Genomic DNA, 21255 nt, shown 5'->3' on the forward strand with positions numbered 1-21255 from the left:
CTGGCACAAACATAGACAAAAGATCAACAGAACAAAATAGAAGATCTAGAAATAAACCCACACTTTTAGAGCAAATTAATCTATGACAAAGGAAGCAAGAGTATACAATGGGAAAAAGTCTCTTCAACGAATGGTGCTGGGAAAACTGAACAGCTACTTGCAAAAAAGAATGAAACTGGACCACTTTTTTATGCCACATACAAAAATAAGATCAAAATGTATTAAAGATCTAAATGGGAGACCTGAAACCATTAAAACTCCTAGGAGGAAACACAGGCAATAATTTCTTTGACATTGGCTGTAGAAACATTTTTCCAGGTATGTCTCCTCTGGCAAGGGAAACAAAAGCAAAATTAAACTAGTGAGACTATACCAAAATAAAAAGCTATTGCCCAGGAAAGAAAACCACCAAAAAAATTAAACAACCTACTGAATGGGAGAAGATATTTATAAATGATATATCTGATTAAGGATTAACATTCAAAATATATAAAGAACTTACAAAACTCAATACCAGAAAACCACAATCCAATTAAAAAGTAGGCAGAGGACCTGAGTAGTCATTTTTCCAAAGACATACAAATGGCCAAGAAACACATGAAAAGATGCTCAGTATCACTAATCATCAGGGAAATGCAAATTAAAACCACAATGAGCTATCATTTTATACTTGTCAAAATGGCTAAAATCAAAAACACAAGAAACAACATTTGGAGAACATGTGAACAAAAAGGAACCTTCCTGCACTGCTGGTGGGAATGCGAACTGGTGCAGCCACTGTGGGAACAGTACGGAAGTTCCCCAAAAAGTTAAAAATATAATTACCAAATGATCCAGTAATTGCACTACTAGGTATTGACCCAAAAAATACAAAAACACTAATTTTAAAAGATGTAGGTACCCCTATGTTTACTGCAGCATTATTTACAATAGCCAAGATATGAAAGCAATCCAACTGTCCGTCCACACATGAATGGATAAAGATGATGTGGTGGACATATATATATTGAAATATATATACATAACATAATGGAACATCACTCAGCCATGACGAAAAAGTGAGATCTTGTCATTTGCAACAACATGGATGAACCTAGAAGATATACCACTAAGAGAAATTAAGTCAACCAGAAAAAGACAAATACCGTAAGAGACCTCACTCATATGTGGAATTAAGGAAACAAAACAAAGAAAAAAAGAAAAAACCAAACTCTTTAAGTACAGAGAACAAACTGGTGGTTGCCAGAGGGTAGATGGGTTGGAGGATAGTTAAAATAGATAAAGGAGATTAAGCCTACACTTATCTTGATGAGCAATAAGAAAGGTACAGTGTTGAATCATGTTATACACCTGAAAGTAGTAACTGTATGTTAATTATACTTGGAAAAAAAAACTTAGGAAGAGAATAAAGTAAATTTCATCTTTAAAATGTAGTTCTTTCTCATTAAAATTAAATTTAAAAAGACTAAATGATATCATTTTTGGCATACAAAATTAAAATGTTTGCTCTGTTTGAGTTAAGACGATAGTCTGTATTGGTGAGGTTGTGGATAATAGAAGCAACACAGAAAGATAGTACAACACATATAAGTAGAAGGCTCAATTTTATACACACTTCAATCCTGCAATTTCACTTCCAGAAATTTACTCAAAAGAAATAGTTACAGACATACACAAATATCTAGCTATAAAAATGTTTATCTTTGATTACAAAAAGGAAAATTAAATATCCAATGATAGGACGCTAACTATGTTATACGGTACAATGAAACACAATTACTCTTCAACTATAATCTTGACTAACTTGGTTTTAAAATAAAAAACAAGAACCAAAAAACAAACAAAAAACCCAAAAAAACCCTACAATTTTTTGTTTGAAAGGATCAAAGCTTTCTGTTCAGCATTTAAGGAGCTTGGAGGCTGACACTCCTGTCCTCACAGCAAGAAAAAAACTTAACGAAGTGAAAAACAACTCTTCTTAGATCTGTAAGAATGAAGTAATAGGGCAAACTGTTTCTTCCAATATTAGATATACATAGGCATATAGAATAACAGCTTATTGGAGCAGAAGCCCAGGAACAGATACTGCATTGAAAGCAATTTCAAAGTACGAAAATTTAAAATGCAACTGACAAATTGCTGGAGGTTCAATGTTGATAAGTTTGAGAATTAACTCCAGGAGGGCCCAGTCTTAGGGAAGACCCCACACTTTTCTGAGTTTTACCTCCAAAAACCCTACTAGGTTTGCACCAAGGATCAGAAAAAAATTTCCTCCTGTTTTAACAGGGATAAAGGAAAAACAGTCATACTGAAATACATCTAGAGTATTCTGTCCTCCTTAGCAAGGCATGCCCACAAAGCAAGGTATTTTACCAGAGCCGAACAGACCTGGGGAAAGGAAACACCCAACTCCAGCCCCTTCTTGCCTTCCTGACTCACCTAAGGGGAATAATGTGTGTTTATTTATGGGGGAAGCTGAGAAGTACCTGTAAAGGTCATAGCCCAGGGGCACAGACTCTCTCACACACAAAACTGAAACCTAATTATAGTAATATATAATGTTTCCCCTCCACCAACATCTTACTACCATACTAATAGGGCTCCTGTATTAAAGCAGGAGTAAAAGAACTCTCAAGAATCTGTTTATGAAATCTCTAGGGAATTCCAAAGAAAATGATGGAGACAAAAGCAAAAACACAAGAGGAAATTTTAGCTTTTGACACCTATGGGTACAGCAAACAATAAACACAGCCTACCATTAAGCTGAATAAACACAAAAATCTCACACTAAAGACTTATTTACCTCAGTACTTTATACACAGTATATCATTTCTAGCTTTCAACATAATGTTACAAGGCCTACCAATAGGAAAAAAGAAAAAACATAGCTTGAAGAGACAGAATGAGACTCAGATGTGACAAAGATTTTGGAATTAACAGACAGGGAGTATAAAACTTTGACTAATATGTAAGGGCTCTAAAGGAAGAAGCAGGTAACCTACAATCAGAGAGGGACATTTTAAGCAAAGATGAAATTTCTAAGAATGAATCAAAAGGAAATACCAAAAATCAAAAACACTAAAAGAGAAATAAAGAATGCTTTCATATGGTTAACAGTACACAAATGACTAAGGAAAAAATATTGTAAGGAATAGTAGTAAGAAATTACAAATACCCTGTTACATGATACTAACCATTAAATGGTGTAGTGTTTTTTTGAAAATGGGTTTGGATTGCTCATACATGTAAACTGCAAACTCTACAACAACTGCTGAGAGAAATAAAAAAAATATAATATAGCCTGAGTGAGAGAGAGAGAAAAGCCCTGAATAATGTAAAATGCTCAAAACAAGAAAAAGCAGAAAAAGAGTAGAGGACAAAAAAAGAAACAAAGAACAAGGCAACAAAGGCAAAACAGCAATAAATCTGGTAGCTATTAATCCAACTATGTCAGTAAGGACTTTAAATATCAGTGGTTGAAGTAAATACAACAAATACAAAAAAGACTGTCGGAGTGGGTAAAAAAACAAAACCGAATTATATGTGGTCTCCAAGAAACTTACTTTAAATATAATGGAACAGATGAAAGTGCAGAGACAAAGATATACACCAATCAAAAGAAAATAAAAAAGCTGAAGGAACTACACTAATTTTGGACAGAACAAATTTCAAAGCAGGCAGACATATCAGGAATAAAGGGTAAAGGATAATGGAGTTAATTCTCCAATAAGATATAATAATACTTAATGTGTGCATGCCAACAGAGGGTCAAAATACATGCAGTAAAAAAGTGGTAGAAATGCAAGAAGAAACTGATGAATCATTCTTAAACTTGGAGACATCAATATCCCTCTATTGGTAATTGATAGAAAATCAGAAAAGACATACCTGAATTGGACAGGACCATCAGTCAAATGGATCTAATTGATATTTATAGAATACTGCATTCAACAAGAACAGACTACACAATCTTTTCTCAAGCTCACATGGCACATTCACCAGTGAAGACCACATTCTGAGCCATAAAATACACCTCACATTTGAAAGACTAGAAATCATATAAAGTATGGTGTAACATCATGATGAAATTAAACCAGAAAGAAAGAATAGAAAGACACCAAGAATATCCCATAATACAGAGATGAAATACATGACAGAATACAATTCTAAATAACACATGGGCCAAAGAAGAAAAACCAAGAAAAACAAAAATTGGGAAAGAAATGAAAATGCATACAGAATGCAACCAAATGTAAGAGATGTTGCAAAAGCAGTCCTTAGAGGACAACTTATAGTACTGAACAAATATTATCAGAATAGGAAAAAAAAAAACCCTAAAAAAGCAATAATCTAAGTTTCTACCTTAGGAAACTAAAAAAAGAAAAGCAAATTCAACCTAAACTATGCAAAAGAAATAATACAAATTAGAGCAGAAAGCAATCAGGAAAATCAACAAAATAACTGGATCAGTTTAAATTTAAAATTTATTAACATCTTGCCAGGCTAAGAACAAAAGATTTTAAAAAGACACAAATGACTAATACCAGAAATGAAAGCAAGACCATCAGTACTGACCCTATAAACATTAAGATGATGATAAGAGAAAATTATGAACAACTATGCCTGCAAATTTAACACCTTGATGAAATGGACCAATTCTCTGAAAGACAAAACCTAACAAAATATATGCAAGAAAAAATAAACAATTTGAATACATTTATATGTATTAAAGAAAGTGAATCAGTAAATAACCCTCCAAAACAGAAATCATCAAGCCTAGATTGGTCCACTGGTAAACTCTACCAAACATTTAAGGAAGAAATGATATCAATTCTCCACAAATGATACCAAGTCTCTTCCAGGAAATAAAGGTGAAGGAATACATTCTAACTCATTGTATAAGGTAAGCATTGCCCTAATAAGAAAACCACACAATGACATTACAGAAAGGAAACCTACATATCAATATCTTTCATAAATACAGATGCAAGAATTCTCAACAAAAAATTAACAAATTCAATCACACACTATATGCAGATAATTACACACAAAAAATAAGTGGGATTCATTCCAGGTATGCAAGGCTCATTCACCATTCCTAAAGCAAATGATGCAATCCATAACATCAACAAGATTAATAAAAAGAATAATATTTTATCAAGAGACGCAGAAAAAACATTTCACAAAATCCAACACCCATTCAAAAATACACTAGGAATTGGGGAACCTGGATGGCTCAGTTAGTTAAGCGTCCAACTCGTGATTTTAGCTCAGGTCATGATCTCAGGGTTATGAAATTGAGCCCAGCATCCAACTTTTTGCTGGAGGTGAAGCCTGCTGAAGATTCTCTCTCTCCCTCTTCCTCTGCTCCTCCCCCACACGCTGTATCTGTCTCCTTCTCTCTCAAAAACAAATAAAACAAAAACCACTAGGAATAGAAGGGAACTTCCCAATGGAAAAAAAACTTAAAAAAAAAAAAAAAAACTACAGCCAACACCATTTTTAATAGTGAGAAACTACATGCTTTCCCACTCAGATCAAGAACAAGGATCACCACTGGTATTCAAAATGTTACTTGAACCCATAGCTAATGCAGTAAGACAAGGAAAGGAAATAAAAGGTATACAGACAGGGAGAAAGAAAGAAAACAGTCTCTGTCTGCTGATAACAAGATCATGTATGTAGAAAATCCCAAAGAATACATACACACAAACAACTGAAGCAAAGTTGCAAGATACATAGTTAATATACCAATATCAACCACTTTCCTACACACCAAAAATGAACTGGAATTTGAAATTAAAAACACAGTACCATTTATATTAGTACTAAAATAGAAAATCCCACAAAAAACTTACATATAAATCTAACAAAAGATGTACATAAGGAAAAATACAAAACTCTGATAAAAAAATTAAAGAGGACCTAAATAAATGTACAGATATTCCATGTACATGCATAAGACAACTCAGTATTGTTACTATGTCAGTTCTTCCAATCTTGATTTATAGATCTATTCTGTGGATAAATAAACTGATTGTAAAGTTACATGGAAAGGAAAAAGACACCGAACAGCCAACACAATACTGCACCAGAACAAAGTTTGAGGCTGGAAACTACCCCACTACAAGACTTACTATAAAGCTAGGCAAATATATACAACTGACCTTTGAACAACAAGAGTTTGAACTGCTTGGGTCCACTTATACACACTTATTTTAATATATAAATTCAGTACCGTACTGTAAACGTATTTTTTCTTCCTTATGACTTTTTTTTTTTATTTTATTTTTATTTATTTGACAGAGACAGCCAGTGAGAGAGGGAACACAAGCAGGGGGAGTCGGAGAGGAAGAAGCAGGCTCCTAGCAGAGGAACCTGATGTGGGGCTGGATCCCAGAATGCCGGGATCACACCCTGAGCCAAAGGCAGACGCTTAACGACTGCGCCACCCAGGTGCCCCTCCTTATGACTTTCTTAATAACATTTTCTTTTCCCTAGATCACTTTAGGAATTAAGCATATATTACGTATAAAATATGTGTTACCAACTGCTTATGTTATAGGTAAGGGTTCCAGTCAACAGTAAGCTAGTAGTAGTTAAGTTTGTGGGGGAATTAAAAAGTTATACACTCATTGTGAACTGTATAGGGGGGCTGCAACCTGGGTTGTTCAAGCTTCAACTGCATAATGTCGCAATGGTGAAAGAATAGAAAAATAAATAAATGGAACATAACAGAAAGCCAAATATAGACTCACATAAATATTTTTGAAAAAGAAGAAAAGATAATTCAACAAATAAAGTCTAATACCACTGGAACAAGTGAACAGATGTGGGCAAAAAACTGAGTTGACAAAGAACTTAAAACTTTCACAAAAATTAACACTAAATGGATAATAGACCTATACATTAAATGTAAAACTGTGTAACTTCTAAAAAGGAACACAGAAAAAAATCTGTTACTTTGGGTTTGGCAATTTTTTTTTTTTTTTTTAAGTAGGCTCCATGCCGGGCTCCAATGCAGGGCTTGAATCCATGACCTGGAGATCAAGACCTGAGCTGAGACTGAATCAGACGCTTAACTGACTGAGCCAACCAGGTGTCCTTGGCAATGAATTTTTAGATACAACATCAAAAGCACAATCCAGGAAAGAAAACATTGATAAACTGAATTTTATTTAAATTAAAAACTTTTGCCCTGCAAAAGACACTGTTAAGAGAAGACAAGCCAAAGACAAAGAAATATTTGCAAAACACATATATGATAAAAGACTGGTATCCAAAACATACAAAGTACTATGAATTTTCCTTAATAAGAACATATCAATACTGGTTCATCAACTGCAACAAACATAACACTCTAGGCAAGATGTTAACAATAACGTAAACTGGGTTAATACTAGGGGACCTAGGCCAGTGGGAATATATGGGAATTCATTATACTCTCACGTCAATTATTCTGTAAATCCTAAAACTGCTCTAGAAAATGAGTCTATTAATTTAAACAAAATCCAAAAAGGAAAAAAAAAAAAAAAAAAAGGATGGATCAAAGTCACAGTCTTCACTTTTCCCTGCCGTCAACTATGGTGATTCTCAAACACGTGGAAAACTATAGGCCCAAAAACTCTTTACTCCCTTTAATGACAATTTGTGAAAAACCCAGGTGGGAACACAAACTTATGAAAGATTTGTGAAAATGAAATGTTAAGTACAAAAGGTAGTCACTTTCAAGAACATAAAACAAACAACCTATAAAATGAAGTAAAAATCTCTGTAAAATACAGTGTATGGGCAAAATCTGCTATGAGAGAATATGACCCTATAAGGATGTTTCCTGTAAGGATGTTTGCAAAACAATGGTAAAAACAAAAAACAAACAACCAAAAGAACAAAACAACAAAAGACAATAATGGTAATTCAAAGGAAATATTAACTACTTTAAAGATATTTTAAAATTAATTCATCTGTTTGTTCTTAAATCAGAAGACTAGAATATTTACATATGAAAGTAAGAATATTTATACATGAAAACAAGAAAAATTTCTGTATTTTATTCATCCTTGTCAACACTGATCATGGTACTATTCAGGAACATAACTAATATATAATTTGACTATATAAAGTTATCAGTGCTGTGACACTAAACATTTTATTTTAGCTTCTAAACATGTCACATATAAAATTTGTTTCAATATAATTTTTAATACATGATGCCCACCAGACATTGCATCAGAGTGGTCTATATATAACACATTGGACACGATTCAACAACAGAGGTCTAATGGCTATTAGTTGCAACACAGCTTTTAAAGGAAGTATTTTTGGTGTTTATTCATTGTAAAGTAAACTAAGACATACACAAACCTAGAAGTGATTATTTTAAGAAAACAACATAAGTTGACATTTCTAGGTCATCTACATAAAAAATGTATATTCTTATAATGGTGTCAAGATGAAAGCATATGGGAGTAAGTGAAAATGTACAAGTGCACTAAAAGAAAAGCTAACACACTTAGACCTTTAATCTTGTCAAATCTGACCTCAATCTTTTGGTCAAAACTTCATAGTAATTTCATTGCCTTATTAATCAAAGAAGCAGTAAAATATCTAAGATTTTATTGCGTTTTTACTGAAGATGAGAAGGGACATTGGAAGAAGAATGTGATATTAAGGGGAAAAAAGAAATGAAGAAAAACTAGCAACCCCATCAGATGCTTCTTTGAAGATAAGCGCCTAGGAAAGAATCTGGAGTGAAAAGAGGGAATAAAGCTGAAATAGAAAGGGAAAAACTGTCAATTCCAGATTTCATTTACCTCCTAATTTATAATGTTCAACTCATTTTCCAATTTAAGCATCTCGTAAAATGTAGTCTCATGGGCCAATCCTGTTCAAATAACATAAACACATAACAAGGAGGTCACTTAATAACCAGTATTTTAATTTGGGCTAGAATTCATCTTCAAAAAACTGAATTACTAAAATAGTTAAAATTAAATGGAGACCTCTATCCCACTCCATTAAAAGACAAGGTTCTATAGAGTAACAGAGGAGAACTCTACATTGGGGAATAGCAGGCACAACAGAAGATGAGAGTATCATTTAAAAAAAATCAGGGTGGCTCAGCTGGTTAAGCAACTGACTCTGGATTTCGGCTCAGGTCATGATCTCAGGGTTGTGGGATGGAGCCTTGTGGGAAGGAGCCCCATGTAGGGCTCCATGTGTGGAGTCTGCTTGTCCCTCTCCCTCTGTTCCTCCCTTCCCCCACCCCTCCACTGCTTGCTCACTCTATTGCTAAAATAAGGAAATAAATAAAATCTTTAAAACCAAAATCAAATGTTGTGATTCTTGTGCTGTTTTCACTTGGTTCTCAGGCTTATGCTACAAACAGGGTTTCTCATTGTAGGCACTAATGACATTTTGAACTAATTCTTTGATGTGGGCAGCTGTCCCATGCATTATAAGATATTCAACAGCACCTGCAGACTATCCAACAATTTTCAATAGCAATTCACACTTAATAATCACACATGACTCTAGACATTGCCAAACGTCTCCTGGGGGTCATAGTGTCAAAGCCGAGAAGCACTGACTTAGAGGCAAAAGACTGGAAAATTCTTTTCATTGGGCTCTTATTAGTCCAAGAAAAGGCTTCCAAATAACACCAAAAAGTGGTTCTTAAGGTTCCCCCACCAAATATGCTCTAGTCAAATACTTCCACAGGGAGATCCATTAATATCTAGCAAGCCTTAGTCAAATTCACAGAGCATGAAACAACTTCTTAAAGCTCTTTACATAAATTTGAACACAACCAAGGACCACAAGATAGCTGATGAAAGCCTTTAAAACGTCCTAACAGAAAGGATAACTTGGAGAAAAGAGAGTAAGTAGGGAGAAAAACTTTAAAACATAACTTTAATTAAATTCATAAAGAGAAAAATATCAGGATGACATTTAAAAAATGCAGAGATCAAAAAAAGTACTGCAAATTAAAAACATAACAATAGAAATTAAAGTCTCAAATGTTTAAAAAATTAAATAAGTTTTCAAGAAACGGTAAAGCTAAAGACTGGCAAAAGATCAAATATGGGAGAAAAGAAATACATTTAAGAATATAATGTCTAGGGGCACCTGGGTGGCTCAGTCGTTAAGTGTCTGCCTTTGGCTCAGGGTGTGATCCCGGAGTCCTGGGATCGAGCCCCACATCAGGCTCCTCCTATGAGAGCCTGCTTCTTCCTCTCCCACTCCCCCTGCTTGTGTTTCCTCTCTCGCTGGCTGTCTCTCTCTCTGTCAAATGAACAAATAAAATCTTTAAAAAAAAAAATGAAAAAAAAAAAAAAAAAAGAATATAATGTCTTACTGCTACTTCAGAACCAAAAACACAGGCAAGGAAATTATAGTAAAAGTATCAGAAACTTCCTCAGAGCTAAAGAATACAAGTTGCCAGACAGAAAGAACCCATGAAATGCACAACAAAGTGGATGTCTATAGACTCAAACTTACCTCACATCACTGTGACATTTCAGAACACAAGGTACAACAAAGAGAACGTTCTATAAGCTTCAAACAAAAAGGGTGTAGGAGCTTCCACTGGGAAAAAAAAAGTTAAATGCAAATTGCTGAAAATATGGCCTCAGATTTTATATCAAACACTAAGGATTCCTTCACAATTCTGAAGAAAAACATTTCCAACTTAGAATCCTACAGTTGAACTAAATTAGGGTAATCTAAAGATAATTAGAGGTACATAACGCCTCAAAACATTTGCCACTTAGCTACTGGAGACCGTGACCAAACAAAATGAGGATAACCATTAACCTTAATAGGTAACTATTAACCCTTTAATGATGATAACCTACATTAAAGAAATTCTAAAGCATGTACTCAAAAGAAAAAAGATCCCCAAAGAAAATCCAGAGATGCAAACATTAACACAAGCAAAGAATTACATGGGATATAGGAGAGGATCCATACAGAGAGGCTGCATGTGGGGCAACCACATCAAGCAGCCAGCCTAACCTGGAGATCAGAATGTTATAGGAGAAATTTTTCAATAATGGTTTAATTGATTAAAAAAAAAAAAAGATAATTCTGAACCTATGGAGAGCAGATGCTGACAACACGCAGATTTTTGGGGACTGAATTAATGATAAATATTGAGAAAATATAAAACATAAAATGGTTATCTACCAAAAACTAAGGTATCACTGGAATGATGGGGGAGGGCTTGGGTATTTGTGGGAAAAACCTAAATTTACACTATCCATAGACGAAGTCAATAGATTATACCTAAAATGGAAAAATCAAGTGGTGGCATATGTTATCTAGAAATATGGGAGTTAAGTATCAAAAAAATCTGCCAAAAAAGTTTAAAAAGTGTTTCCCCCTAGAGATGGGGAAATGGGGGCTTTAACAGCCACCCTGCCTAACATCACACCCTTCCTGGGGCTTAGCAAGATGTGGGCATAAAGGCCCAACCGTTTCGGTCCACCATGGTGCAACTCTGGTGGGCCACATTCTGGAGAATTAAACTGGTGATAAATAAATCTAAGCTGTTTTTAATAAGCCATGTAGAAGTAGTTAATATTTCAAGAACATGTTCTTTTACATTTTAAACTATTTAAACTTTTGAACTACCTAAACTATTTAAAATTTTACATTTTAAACTATTAACTCAAAAACTGCTTGAATTATTTTCTAAATTTTAAGTAACTTGGGGGACACCTGGATGGCTCAGTTGCTTAAGCGTCTGACTCTTGATTTCAGCTCAGGTCATGATCTCAGGGTTGTTAGATTGAACCCTGCGTGGGCCCCACAGGCTGAGAAAGTAGAAGAAAGGATGAACTCCTGGTAGCTTTCCTGGGCTAAGAGGGAAAAAAATCAAAGCACAGGACCCACCAAAAGTGGGATGCAAATAAACCATCACCCAATTTAAGTTGAGATCCTAAGGGCAACATCATTAGGATCAGGGAGAATTGAATGCAAAACAGAACTCATGACTCATGACTTGAAGCCTTGCTTAATGGCCTGTGTGTGTGTGTGTGTGTATACACAAAAAAAGACATATATATATGTACATATATATATATACACATATATAAAAACATATATAAAAATATATATATATAAATAAAACAAGTAATCTTAAGTATTGAACATGAACTAAGTGACTTGGGACTGGTAGCATGCCTAATCATCTTCCCTAGGAAAACATGCCTTCTTGAAAAAGACACCATTATCCTAAGATTTAAATAATCCTATAATTTTTCAAATCCAACAACTAGCACATAGGCACACAAGAAAAAAAATCATGAACCAGCAGAAAGAGACCCTTAAAAAATTAAGAAACTGAAATTATCAGTCAAAAACAACAACTTACAAATACTGTGCCAATAAAAGCCACAACTGTAATTTTTAGCAAGTAGCTAGAAACAGTAAGAATTTGGGTGATTTACTGCTTAAAAAGACACTGATCCAGAGATTCAAGCATCTCAACTATCCCAAAACAGGAAAAAGAATTCTATATAAAACATCATAAAGCAACAGCAGAAAACAAGACAAAACATTTTTTAGATATTTCTTTCAAAGCAGCAAATATTAGATTGACAGCTGACTTCTCAAAATCACTAATGGAAGCCAAAAAAATCAAAAAGCAAAAAACCCACAGTGGAACATTATCTTCAAGATTCTGAAAAACAACCACAATCTACAATTAAAAAGACCCAAAACATTCTTCAGGATTGAAGATGAAACAAGACACTGAAGGTAACCAAAAAATTAAGATAATTGGCCATCAGTGTATCTGTATTAAAGATATTCTAAACAGTGTATTAAAAGCAAAATGAAAAAGTTCTTCAAAGAAAATTCAGAGATTTAAAAATTAATGAACTGAAAATGGTAAAAGTATAGGAATATGTAACTGAACACTGATGTTCAGAATAGTACTGTCCAAGTGAAATACAATACCACTCACACATGTAATTTAAAATTTTCTAGTACCCGCATTAAAGAAAAACAAGGTAAAATTAATTTACTATAATTTCAACATGCAATCATAATAAAAAGCTGAATTATTTTATTGTTTCCATACTAAGTCTCAGAAATCTGGTATTTGGCATTTACAGAACATGACAATTCAGATGCTAAATTGTCATCAGAAATACTTGATCTTTATTTTTACAGTTTCCAGCTGAAATGTACATTTACATATCCAAGTTGTTACAAACAAACTTAAGGGTTTTTCAACACCTGAATCAAGTATCAATTTTCAAATTTAAATTAACACTACATAAAACTAAAAATTCAGTTCCTCAGCAACACTAATCACATTTCAAGTGGTCCATGCCAGCTACAAGCCGGCTACGGTACAGAACCTCTTCCTTTGAGTTAAAATTACAAATAAATTTAAAATAATACTAATAACATATAAGCCAGTAAGAAATGAAATGATAAAATCATCCAGGAAGCAAGAAATGCTCCAAGCACAGAGAAAGTATTTGCCACACTACACTGGTCAAATCTTTAGGTAATAGAAACATTGTGATAAGGAAAAGACATTTCAAATAAGAAATCAAAATAGCCAATAATTTTTTTACAAAATGTTCAAAGTCCTTAATAACCAGAGCACTGTAAATTAAAACAATAACATAAAGCCACATTCATCAGGTTGGCAAAAATAAAAAACATCAACTGTTGGTGAGACTGTAGAAAACAAGTTATGTATCATATACTGCTGGTAGGAGCATAAATTGATATATCTATTTTGGAAAAGTTTGACATAATCTACACTCTATAAAAATGAATGCTATGTGCATAGCATTTGTTAAACACTGGGCACAATCCAAAAGTCCATCAATCTTAGATTAATTAAATTGTGGTTTATTCATAAAAGGACTTACTACACCACTTACTATAGATATTACTATACAAAAAGGAAAAAAAAAACATGTACTACAGCTAAATCTACTAACAGGGTTAAATACTGGTAACATGAAAGGCAAGTAATACATAATGTTTAATTCTTTTCATATAGGTAAGATACAGGCAAAATTCATCTACATCGTGTAGGAATGCTGACACTGGTAGTTAAAAAATACTTGAAGTAAAAACAGAAAATAATTACGATAAAAAATGGGAAATAATTACCATAAAAATTCAGTTAGTGTTAACCTCTCCAAGTGGTGAGCAGAATATTCAGGAATGGATGGGGGGAGGAGGAGGTCTCCAGTGCCAAGAATGTTCTAGTTCTGACTTTGGTAGTGATCACCAGAGTGTTCACTTAGTAATTATTCATTATACTGCGTACCTATGATTTGTGCATTTTTTGCATATTTAGTATCTTAACATAAAAAATTTAAATTTGTTACTGAAGGCACTTAAATTGCTTTGCTATAACTTTTTTTCTTTTATAAAGTAGTAAATGTTTAGTTGCAATATGAACAAAATTTTAAGGCACAAGAATCTAGTTTTTATTCCATTTGACAAAACCACTACACACAGAGAAAGAAGCACTAGGCAATGATGTATAAACAGGGTCCACTGACAAAATGTAGAAAAGTAGCAACTTTGATAGTGTATCCTAAAGAACTCATCACAGAATTAAATAATACCAATACAACAAACATGAGGAATTTCAGATTATTGGTCTTAAAAGAAACCATGAAGGGTGATAATCTTTCAAAGTACTTTTACCAAAGGTAACTGAAAGACCGCAATGGTTCTAATTAAGATTGTGTGAAATGAATATGAAAAAGAAACGGTGATATTTTACTTAAAAAGCCTTACTAATGTAAATTCATGAATTCTTTATAGTTCGAATTATTATCTTATGAGGGAAACATTTCCAGCAAAAATAGTTGGCATTTAATTGAGAAACCAAAGGCTCTAAATCCAAGACTAGTAACCAAAGAAACTTAAAATATCCATTTAAAAATCTCTCATCTACACTACAGAAAAGGGAAATTTTATGTTTCTTCTCTATAAACCGTAACAACATCGAGGACAAAATCCCATATCCCTTTTTGAGAACAAGCATAGGAGCTGGGTTGCAGCAACAACGTCAAGACATGGTAGGGAAATTCCATGCAAGACTTCTCAGCTTGCTCCCTCCTCCCCAAAACCACTCCAGAATTCTAAGGAGCATAGCGAAGTAAGGAATGATGGTCAGAATACCCAATGCAAGTAATGCATCTAATGCCAGAAGTTGTCAAAATTCACACATGGAGCTTTTCTCTCCCCCTGCTATGAACTGAAGAAACAGTCAACACAGTCAACTGCAGAGGCTCCAAAGATCCCATTTCTCTTTAGCAGCAGGATCATCAAATTTCTCACCACCACCCGTTGTAGTCAAAACCCCGCCAGAGATCTACTTTCATGAGGAATCCCTGCATGCTTCAGGGACCTGTCGGTAACCTTACAGGAAAGCCACGAGACCGAAGGAGCCTGCCTGATTTCCGGCCTGCCTGGCCTAACCAAGCCTGCCCCCTTCCCGCATTCCCAGTCTCCGCAACCCTCCGTCCTCATTCTTTCCGATTCGCCTTTCGCCACCGGCTACCTTGGCCTTCGTTTTGAGGCCAGCCTACCCCATGTTACCTCTCACAGAAAAGTCTGCCCTTACGAGGGCAGACTGAATCTGGCGACCACTGGAATCGCTTCGCAGAAGCCACTCGCCGCGTTGTCTGCTCAGCTTCACCTGCTACTGCCAACGGTACACCACTACTCCCGGCATTCCCCGCGCACGCATCGCGTCTCCAACCCCGCCCCACTCCCGCCCAAACACGTGACTTACTTGCGTCTCCGTTCACGCCCACTTCCGTTCCTCCACTTTCCCTTAGGAGAGAGGAGGGGGCAGGGGGTGTTAAAGAGTAGCGACTTCCTCCTACTCCCCGCCCCCGCCCCTCTACCCCCCGCTACAATGTCTTCCGGGTCGCCAGTACCTCGGAGCCTTCTGGGAAACCGTATCATTTCCTCCCCTCCCCCTCCTCCTGCCTTCAACCAACCAGCCTCCCGTCAGGGAGGGACATGCGCAGTGAGTGCCTCCCGTCTCTTCTACCCGAACCCCCCCTCCCCCCCCCCCAGCAGAGAGACCCCAGCAGCAGCAGCAGCTGATGATGAAGAGAGAGGCAGTGGCAGAGGGGGGGCACCTTTTATTTCTATTTTTAAAGGGACAGGACACTAATTTTACCCCACTTCAACCTTGAATTGAGGGGGGTGGGGGGAAGGCGGCTGAGTTCCTTCCCCCACCCTCAAGCCCTGAGACCTGAGAGGGGGATTGAGCCTTAGAGAGAAGAAGAAGGAGTTTCTTCTTCTTCGAAAACCCCCATCCACGACTCCTACCCCCTCACCCCTCCACTAGCCTCCCTCCCGAGCCCCCTCCACCCTCCTCCTCTTTGGCCGTGAGAGGAGGAGAGAAAGAGACCAAAAGCCTCTTAGCAACACAGACCCTTCTCTGCTGCTGCTGCTGCTGCTGCTGCTACTGCTGCTGCTGCTTGGCCCTGGCTGGAGACATCTCACTACACCCAGGAGCAGCCACTTCCCCAGCTCTCCTCCTCCTTCGCCTCCTCCTCCTCCACTCCCCCCCCCCTTTATTACCCTTTGTGTCATCCTCCACAGCTCCAGGGAAGGCACTCAAAAGTGGGGGGCAGGAAAGGTAAGTGTGTCTGTGGGGGCTTCATTGCCTTCCTCTGGCTCTGACTTTAACTCCGGGGCAACAGTAGCACCAAACCACATACGCAGTGGAGCTCCGGGGTGAGGAGGGGGTGGTGCTGGGGGGGGGAGTGAAGGAGGGGTTGGAGTGGGGAGGGGTGTGTGAGGTGGGTGCCCATCCTGTCAGAGGAGGAAGGGCACTTTTATTTTTATTTGCTGTTGTCAAAAGTGGTTTCTCTTCTCCAGCTAACATCTGATTGTGTCTTGCTCCAGTGGGGGAGAATACAAAAACAACCCCCTCCTTCCTCCAATGAGGCGCCAGGGAAAGAGACAGAAAGAGGCACACTTTCTAGATGTCACTTGAAAAAATTCATTTGGAGAGCTTTTTTCCTTTTTCCCCAGGAAAAGCTCCACTGCATTTGTTTCTGAGTGGGAAAATGTCGGGATCTAGATTGTATTGGAACTGCTTATCCATTTGTAGACCTGAGTGTTTTCCCCTTTTTGGTTCTGTATGTGATTTGGAAATTGACTTCAGTGTTGGAACAGACTTGATTGGTTTTTGCTTTCTGGGTTTAATTTTCCTTTTTTTTGTTGTTGTTGTGTCTGACTTGCATGGAAGATCTCAAATTTTTAGTTGATAGAGGCCTTTGGTTAGGTTTTGACTTGTATTACTGCTTTTTTTTGTTAAATGTTTGTTTCATATATCAGCATGTAAAGTTCAAAGCTTAAAATGCTCAAAGTTTAAATACCACCGGTATTATCTCTCCCTACATACGTTCTTGATATTTGTTTTCCATAAGACGAGAATATAAGCTATTTCCTAATTAATCTGGGTATTTTTCTAATCTTTGTAACTTGCCTGAACAAGTAATCCCCATTGAAAACTTTATGTTGTTCTGGCTTCATGGAAGGCCAAACCTCTCCATCAATAGTTTGCTGGATTGGTACCACTTTCAGTTTTAACTGAATTATTTATTTAGTGTTGTAAATTGAGATGAGTTTTTTCATCTCTTGAGGTACTGAACCAAATTGCTCACTGTACGTGAAAGGAGACAAATTTCTAAAATATATTTTCATGAGTCAAATCATGAAGTCGTAGTTAGTATATTCATTGTAGTTAGACATAAATTGAAAGATAAATCCAGGTTTAGGTTTATAGAATAACAGTTTTCATAAAAATCACTATGGCTTTCAAATTCAGTGCTGTATTTTATTTTACAAATGCTAGAAAGTGTATTTCCAATGTAGGCCTTTTACTAGGGCTTACATTGGAAAGTAGCATTTTGTTTCATACATACATTTCTTTATTCTTTCCTTGAAGATGGATGCACACATTCATATATACACTCTCTCTCTCTCTCACACACACACACACACACTCTCTCTCTGTCTCTCTCACACACACACACACCCTTTTTTGTAACTGCATTGGTATCTCTGATCCCATAATTTATGTCAGCAAAAAATATTCTTCTGTAAAGCAGCAATTTTATGATCAGACTGGTAATATGAAAACAGCAATTTGATCAAATAGAAAGGATTGAAGAAAAATAAATCTAGATGGATATATTCTTAAAACATGGTAATACTTTTAATTTTTTATTTTCTTGATGGTAAAGCCGAAACATAATATGCTTCTATTTTAGTGCCAGAAACGCACTGCAAATGTAGAAACTTGTTCTGTAAAATTTTCATTAATGTGTGCAAAAGTAGACATTTAGACACGGAAAAAAGCTGTGTAGCAGTAAACAATATGGTCTTATTTCCCTCCTTTCTGACATCGATTTGAACAATTTCTTACCTTTCTCTGAGGTGTAATTGGTGCACTTCAGCAGAAATCTGTGTCAGGTTCAAGTTTTTCTCCCAACATCAATACTAACTATTTCAGGTCCACCTAGGATTTCTCGTCCTCACCCTAATTCCTCAGCAACCTTAACATAGAGGGAGAAAGTAGAACTTAGTGAAGAAATCAATTTTAAGTAAAGCAAATTGTGTATATAATTGGGTGGTAGTTGCCCCGTCGGCAGCTGAGTGAAAATTTACAGTCTTAAGTATAATACCTTTGCTTAATTTATGTCTGCTTTTCTTTTGAAACTGTTCCTTTATCCCACCACTCCTAGGGTAGCTCTGCGTGGTTTGAGAATTCTGAACTTCCTCTAAGTGGGATAATGATTTATATTTAGACAACCTTTTTTATTATGACTTATTTTTTAGACATTAAGACATTTTAGGATTGTAATTTTCATCTAAGTGATATCTTGGAGGTCACTGTATCCAGCTCTTCATTTTCCATATTGCTGAAGTTCAGAGAGCTTGAGGAACTTGCCTAGGTTCCAAGACCTCTGAGTGGACAGAGCATGGACCCGAGAACTTAGGTCTCTTAACATTCACTGTGCTATACTACCTCATTTTCTTTTGTCAGAAATGAAACTGTCATTCACAATTTTGTGTATACCACTTAGGGATTTTATATGGAGGCATATTATTCTAAGAATATTTAGGTAAATAGCTTTAAGCCAAAATTTTGTCTATTTATAATTCAATTATTTGTTGTTGATTTAAGAAGTACTGATTTCTCTCGTTCTGGATAGTTACTATTTTGAGAATTATTTCAGCTTTCCCTGATGCTTATTTTTTCTCTGCACTTCTAATTAATCAGTAAATATACTTCTTATTCTTGGATTAAAGACATATATATAAGAATGATGAATATTGTATTATAAACGTTTACCTGTTAGTCTTGCTCTGTGAACCACTTAAGACCAAGGATTTTTGTCATGTTAACATTTTATATCCCTCACAGCAGGGTCTGATGCATAGTAGGCCCTACTGGTTGTTTGTCATAATTAATAGTAGAGTTAGGCATGTTTGAATTTCTTTACTCCCATATGTGGGATTCCTTTCCTTTCTTCCTTTTTCCTTTCTTCTCCTCCCTGCTACAATTTCTCCACTACCGTGAATTTTTAAATTTATTTTTACTGTAGCTCTCACTTTTTCTGTTAGCCAAATTAAATCCCATTAACAATATAGTACTTATAGAAAGAAAAACATATTCCCTTTAATCCTTGTACAGGATGCAATTTAACAAAAGTAATTTATTTTTAATAAGAGATTTCAAAAAAATTCCAATTAAAAATATACTAGCAAATGTTCAAGATACACTTAAATTTCATTTCATTGAGTGACTAATGCAATAGGTTATTGGAATGATTAGGCCACTTTTACCAGCTCTATAAAGCAACTGTTACTTAGGTGACATGTTTCCCTGACTTTGTTTTTTTGGTCCTTACCCAGACAATTATCAACTTTCCAGTTTTCTATGGATATGAAGATTTACTCCTAGTCATCACTGGGACCCCATGAAGTCAGCCAGAAAGCCTATGTCCAACTTATGTACCTTTGCAAACTTGTCTGGATTTTGAATGTATGTGCAAAACAGATTGTATTTAGGTATTCGTTAAACATCTACTGAACATCTACTGTCTGTCAGGCACTGTGCTAGGCATCTGAGAATCAAGGATGGTCCCTACAGTTTAATGTGAAGAGATATTTTAATTGTATTCCACACGTACATTGGTCATAACTTTAGTTTGATGTTTTTTCCTAAATAAATTTTATATTAACTAAATGGATACTGTTAGGTGGAAAAATGCATATTTAAGAAGGATTTTGCTGTATTTTATTAAAATAGAAAAATATAAAGAAAAATTTTCCACTTAATACCGTATTCTGGGGATTTCTATTCTGTATATAATTCATTAATTTTAGACCATAAAATTAGTTTATGTGGCTATCATTGCTAGTATTTTATTGATATATACTTTTATTTGAATATTATCAACATTGTTCATTGAAATATCTCATTAAATTATTCCCCCAAAAAAACCAAATGCAAACTCTCCAAACTTAAACTTTTTTTTTTTTTCGCAAAAGTAACTTTTTTTCATTTACATTTCATATAACAGGTTATCTTTCATGGCTCATTGGAAGACATGGTACATTATCATTTTGATCATTTAGTTAATTTCTATAGTTTAAGCTAACAGTATAATTTAATTATAATGGAATAATTACAGTATATACTATTTAGGAGTTTTGGAATTTTCAGTGTGTACTAGATAAATTCCTCCAATAACCTTATTAGAAGCTTCCAGTTCTAGCTCTAAATTGATTAGTTGCAATTTTTAATCTTGATTATGTGATACAACTTCAGTAAAATGATTTGGAAGTTTCTTAGTTATGGATGTTTCAAAACCAAAGGATACTATCTTGGTTCCTATCATGGCTTTCATATGTAATTTAAAAATATATTAGAGAGAAATTTCCTGGATTTTCTTTGTCCCCCTTAAACTGTACTTTTTAGAATAATATTGATTCACAGTTTGAAAGGAGGGACTCTCTTGCTGGTACAGTATCTTGTGAAGGTACATAGACGTCTGAAGGTCAATTTGGATCTTTTTCAAATTCATTCATAACTTTTTATTCTAGTAATAATCATGGCTACTATTTATTCTAAGTGCCTAACACTGTGATAAATACACTGGTCCTGTGAACTTTGAACATTGTTCCCATATTACAAATGGGGAAACCTATTATTGACAAAATAGCATTTTA

The 21255-nt window shown here is 35.4% G+C and overlaps 2 protein-coding genes across 14 annotated transcripts in view; one reads left to right on the plus strand and one right to left on the minus strand.

The window, feature by feature from the left end:
- ORC4 (origin recognition complex subunit 4) overlaps positions 1-15825 on the minus strand; it is an 86498-nt gene extending 70673 nt beyond the window's left edge. For 5 of the 7 annotated variants that reach the window (XM_045782318.2, XM_045782274.2, XM_087860628.1 and 2 more), the window contains exon 1: positions 15589-15736. The gene's annotated coding sequence lies outside the window, so the exon portion shown is untranslated. Of the gene's footprint in view, positions 1-8813; positions 9254-15588; positions 15737-15784 lie in introns of those variants that run through there. The other 2 variants (XM_045782301.2, XM_087860626.1) reach the window with 2 other exon arrangements.
- Positions 15826-15907: 82 nt separating this feature from the next.
- The window catches only part of MBD5 (methyl-CpG binding domain protein 5), a 448335-nt gene continuing 442987 nt past the window's right edge, over positions 15908-21255 (plus strand). For 5 of the 7 annotated variants that reach the window (XM_087860610.1, XM_087860608.1, XM_087860621.1 and 2 more), the window contains exon 1: positions 16061-16645. The gene's annotated coding sequence lies outside the window, so the exon portion shown is untranslated. Of the gene's footprint in view, positions 16025-16060; positions 16646-21255 lie in introns of those variants that run through there. The other 2 variants (XM_087860618.1, XM_087860612.1) reach the window with 1 other exon arrangement.

The sequence above is a fragment of the Ursus americanus genome, chromosome 1 (genome assembly GCF_024610735.1).
Source record: "Ursus americanus isolate L20-20 chromosome 1, mUrsAme1.1.p, whole genome shotgun sequence".
NCBI classification, from domain to species: Eukaryota; Metazoa; Chordata; class Mammalia; order Carnivora; family Ursidae; genus Ursus; species Ursus americanus.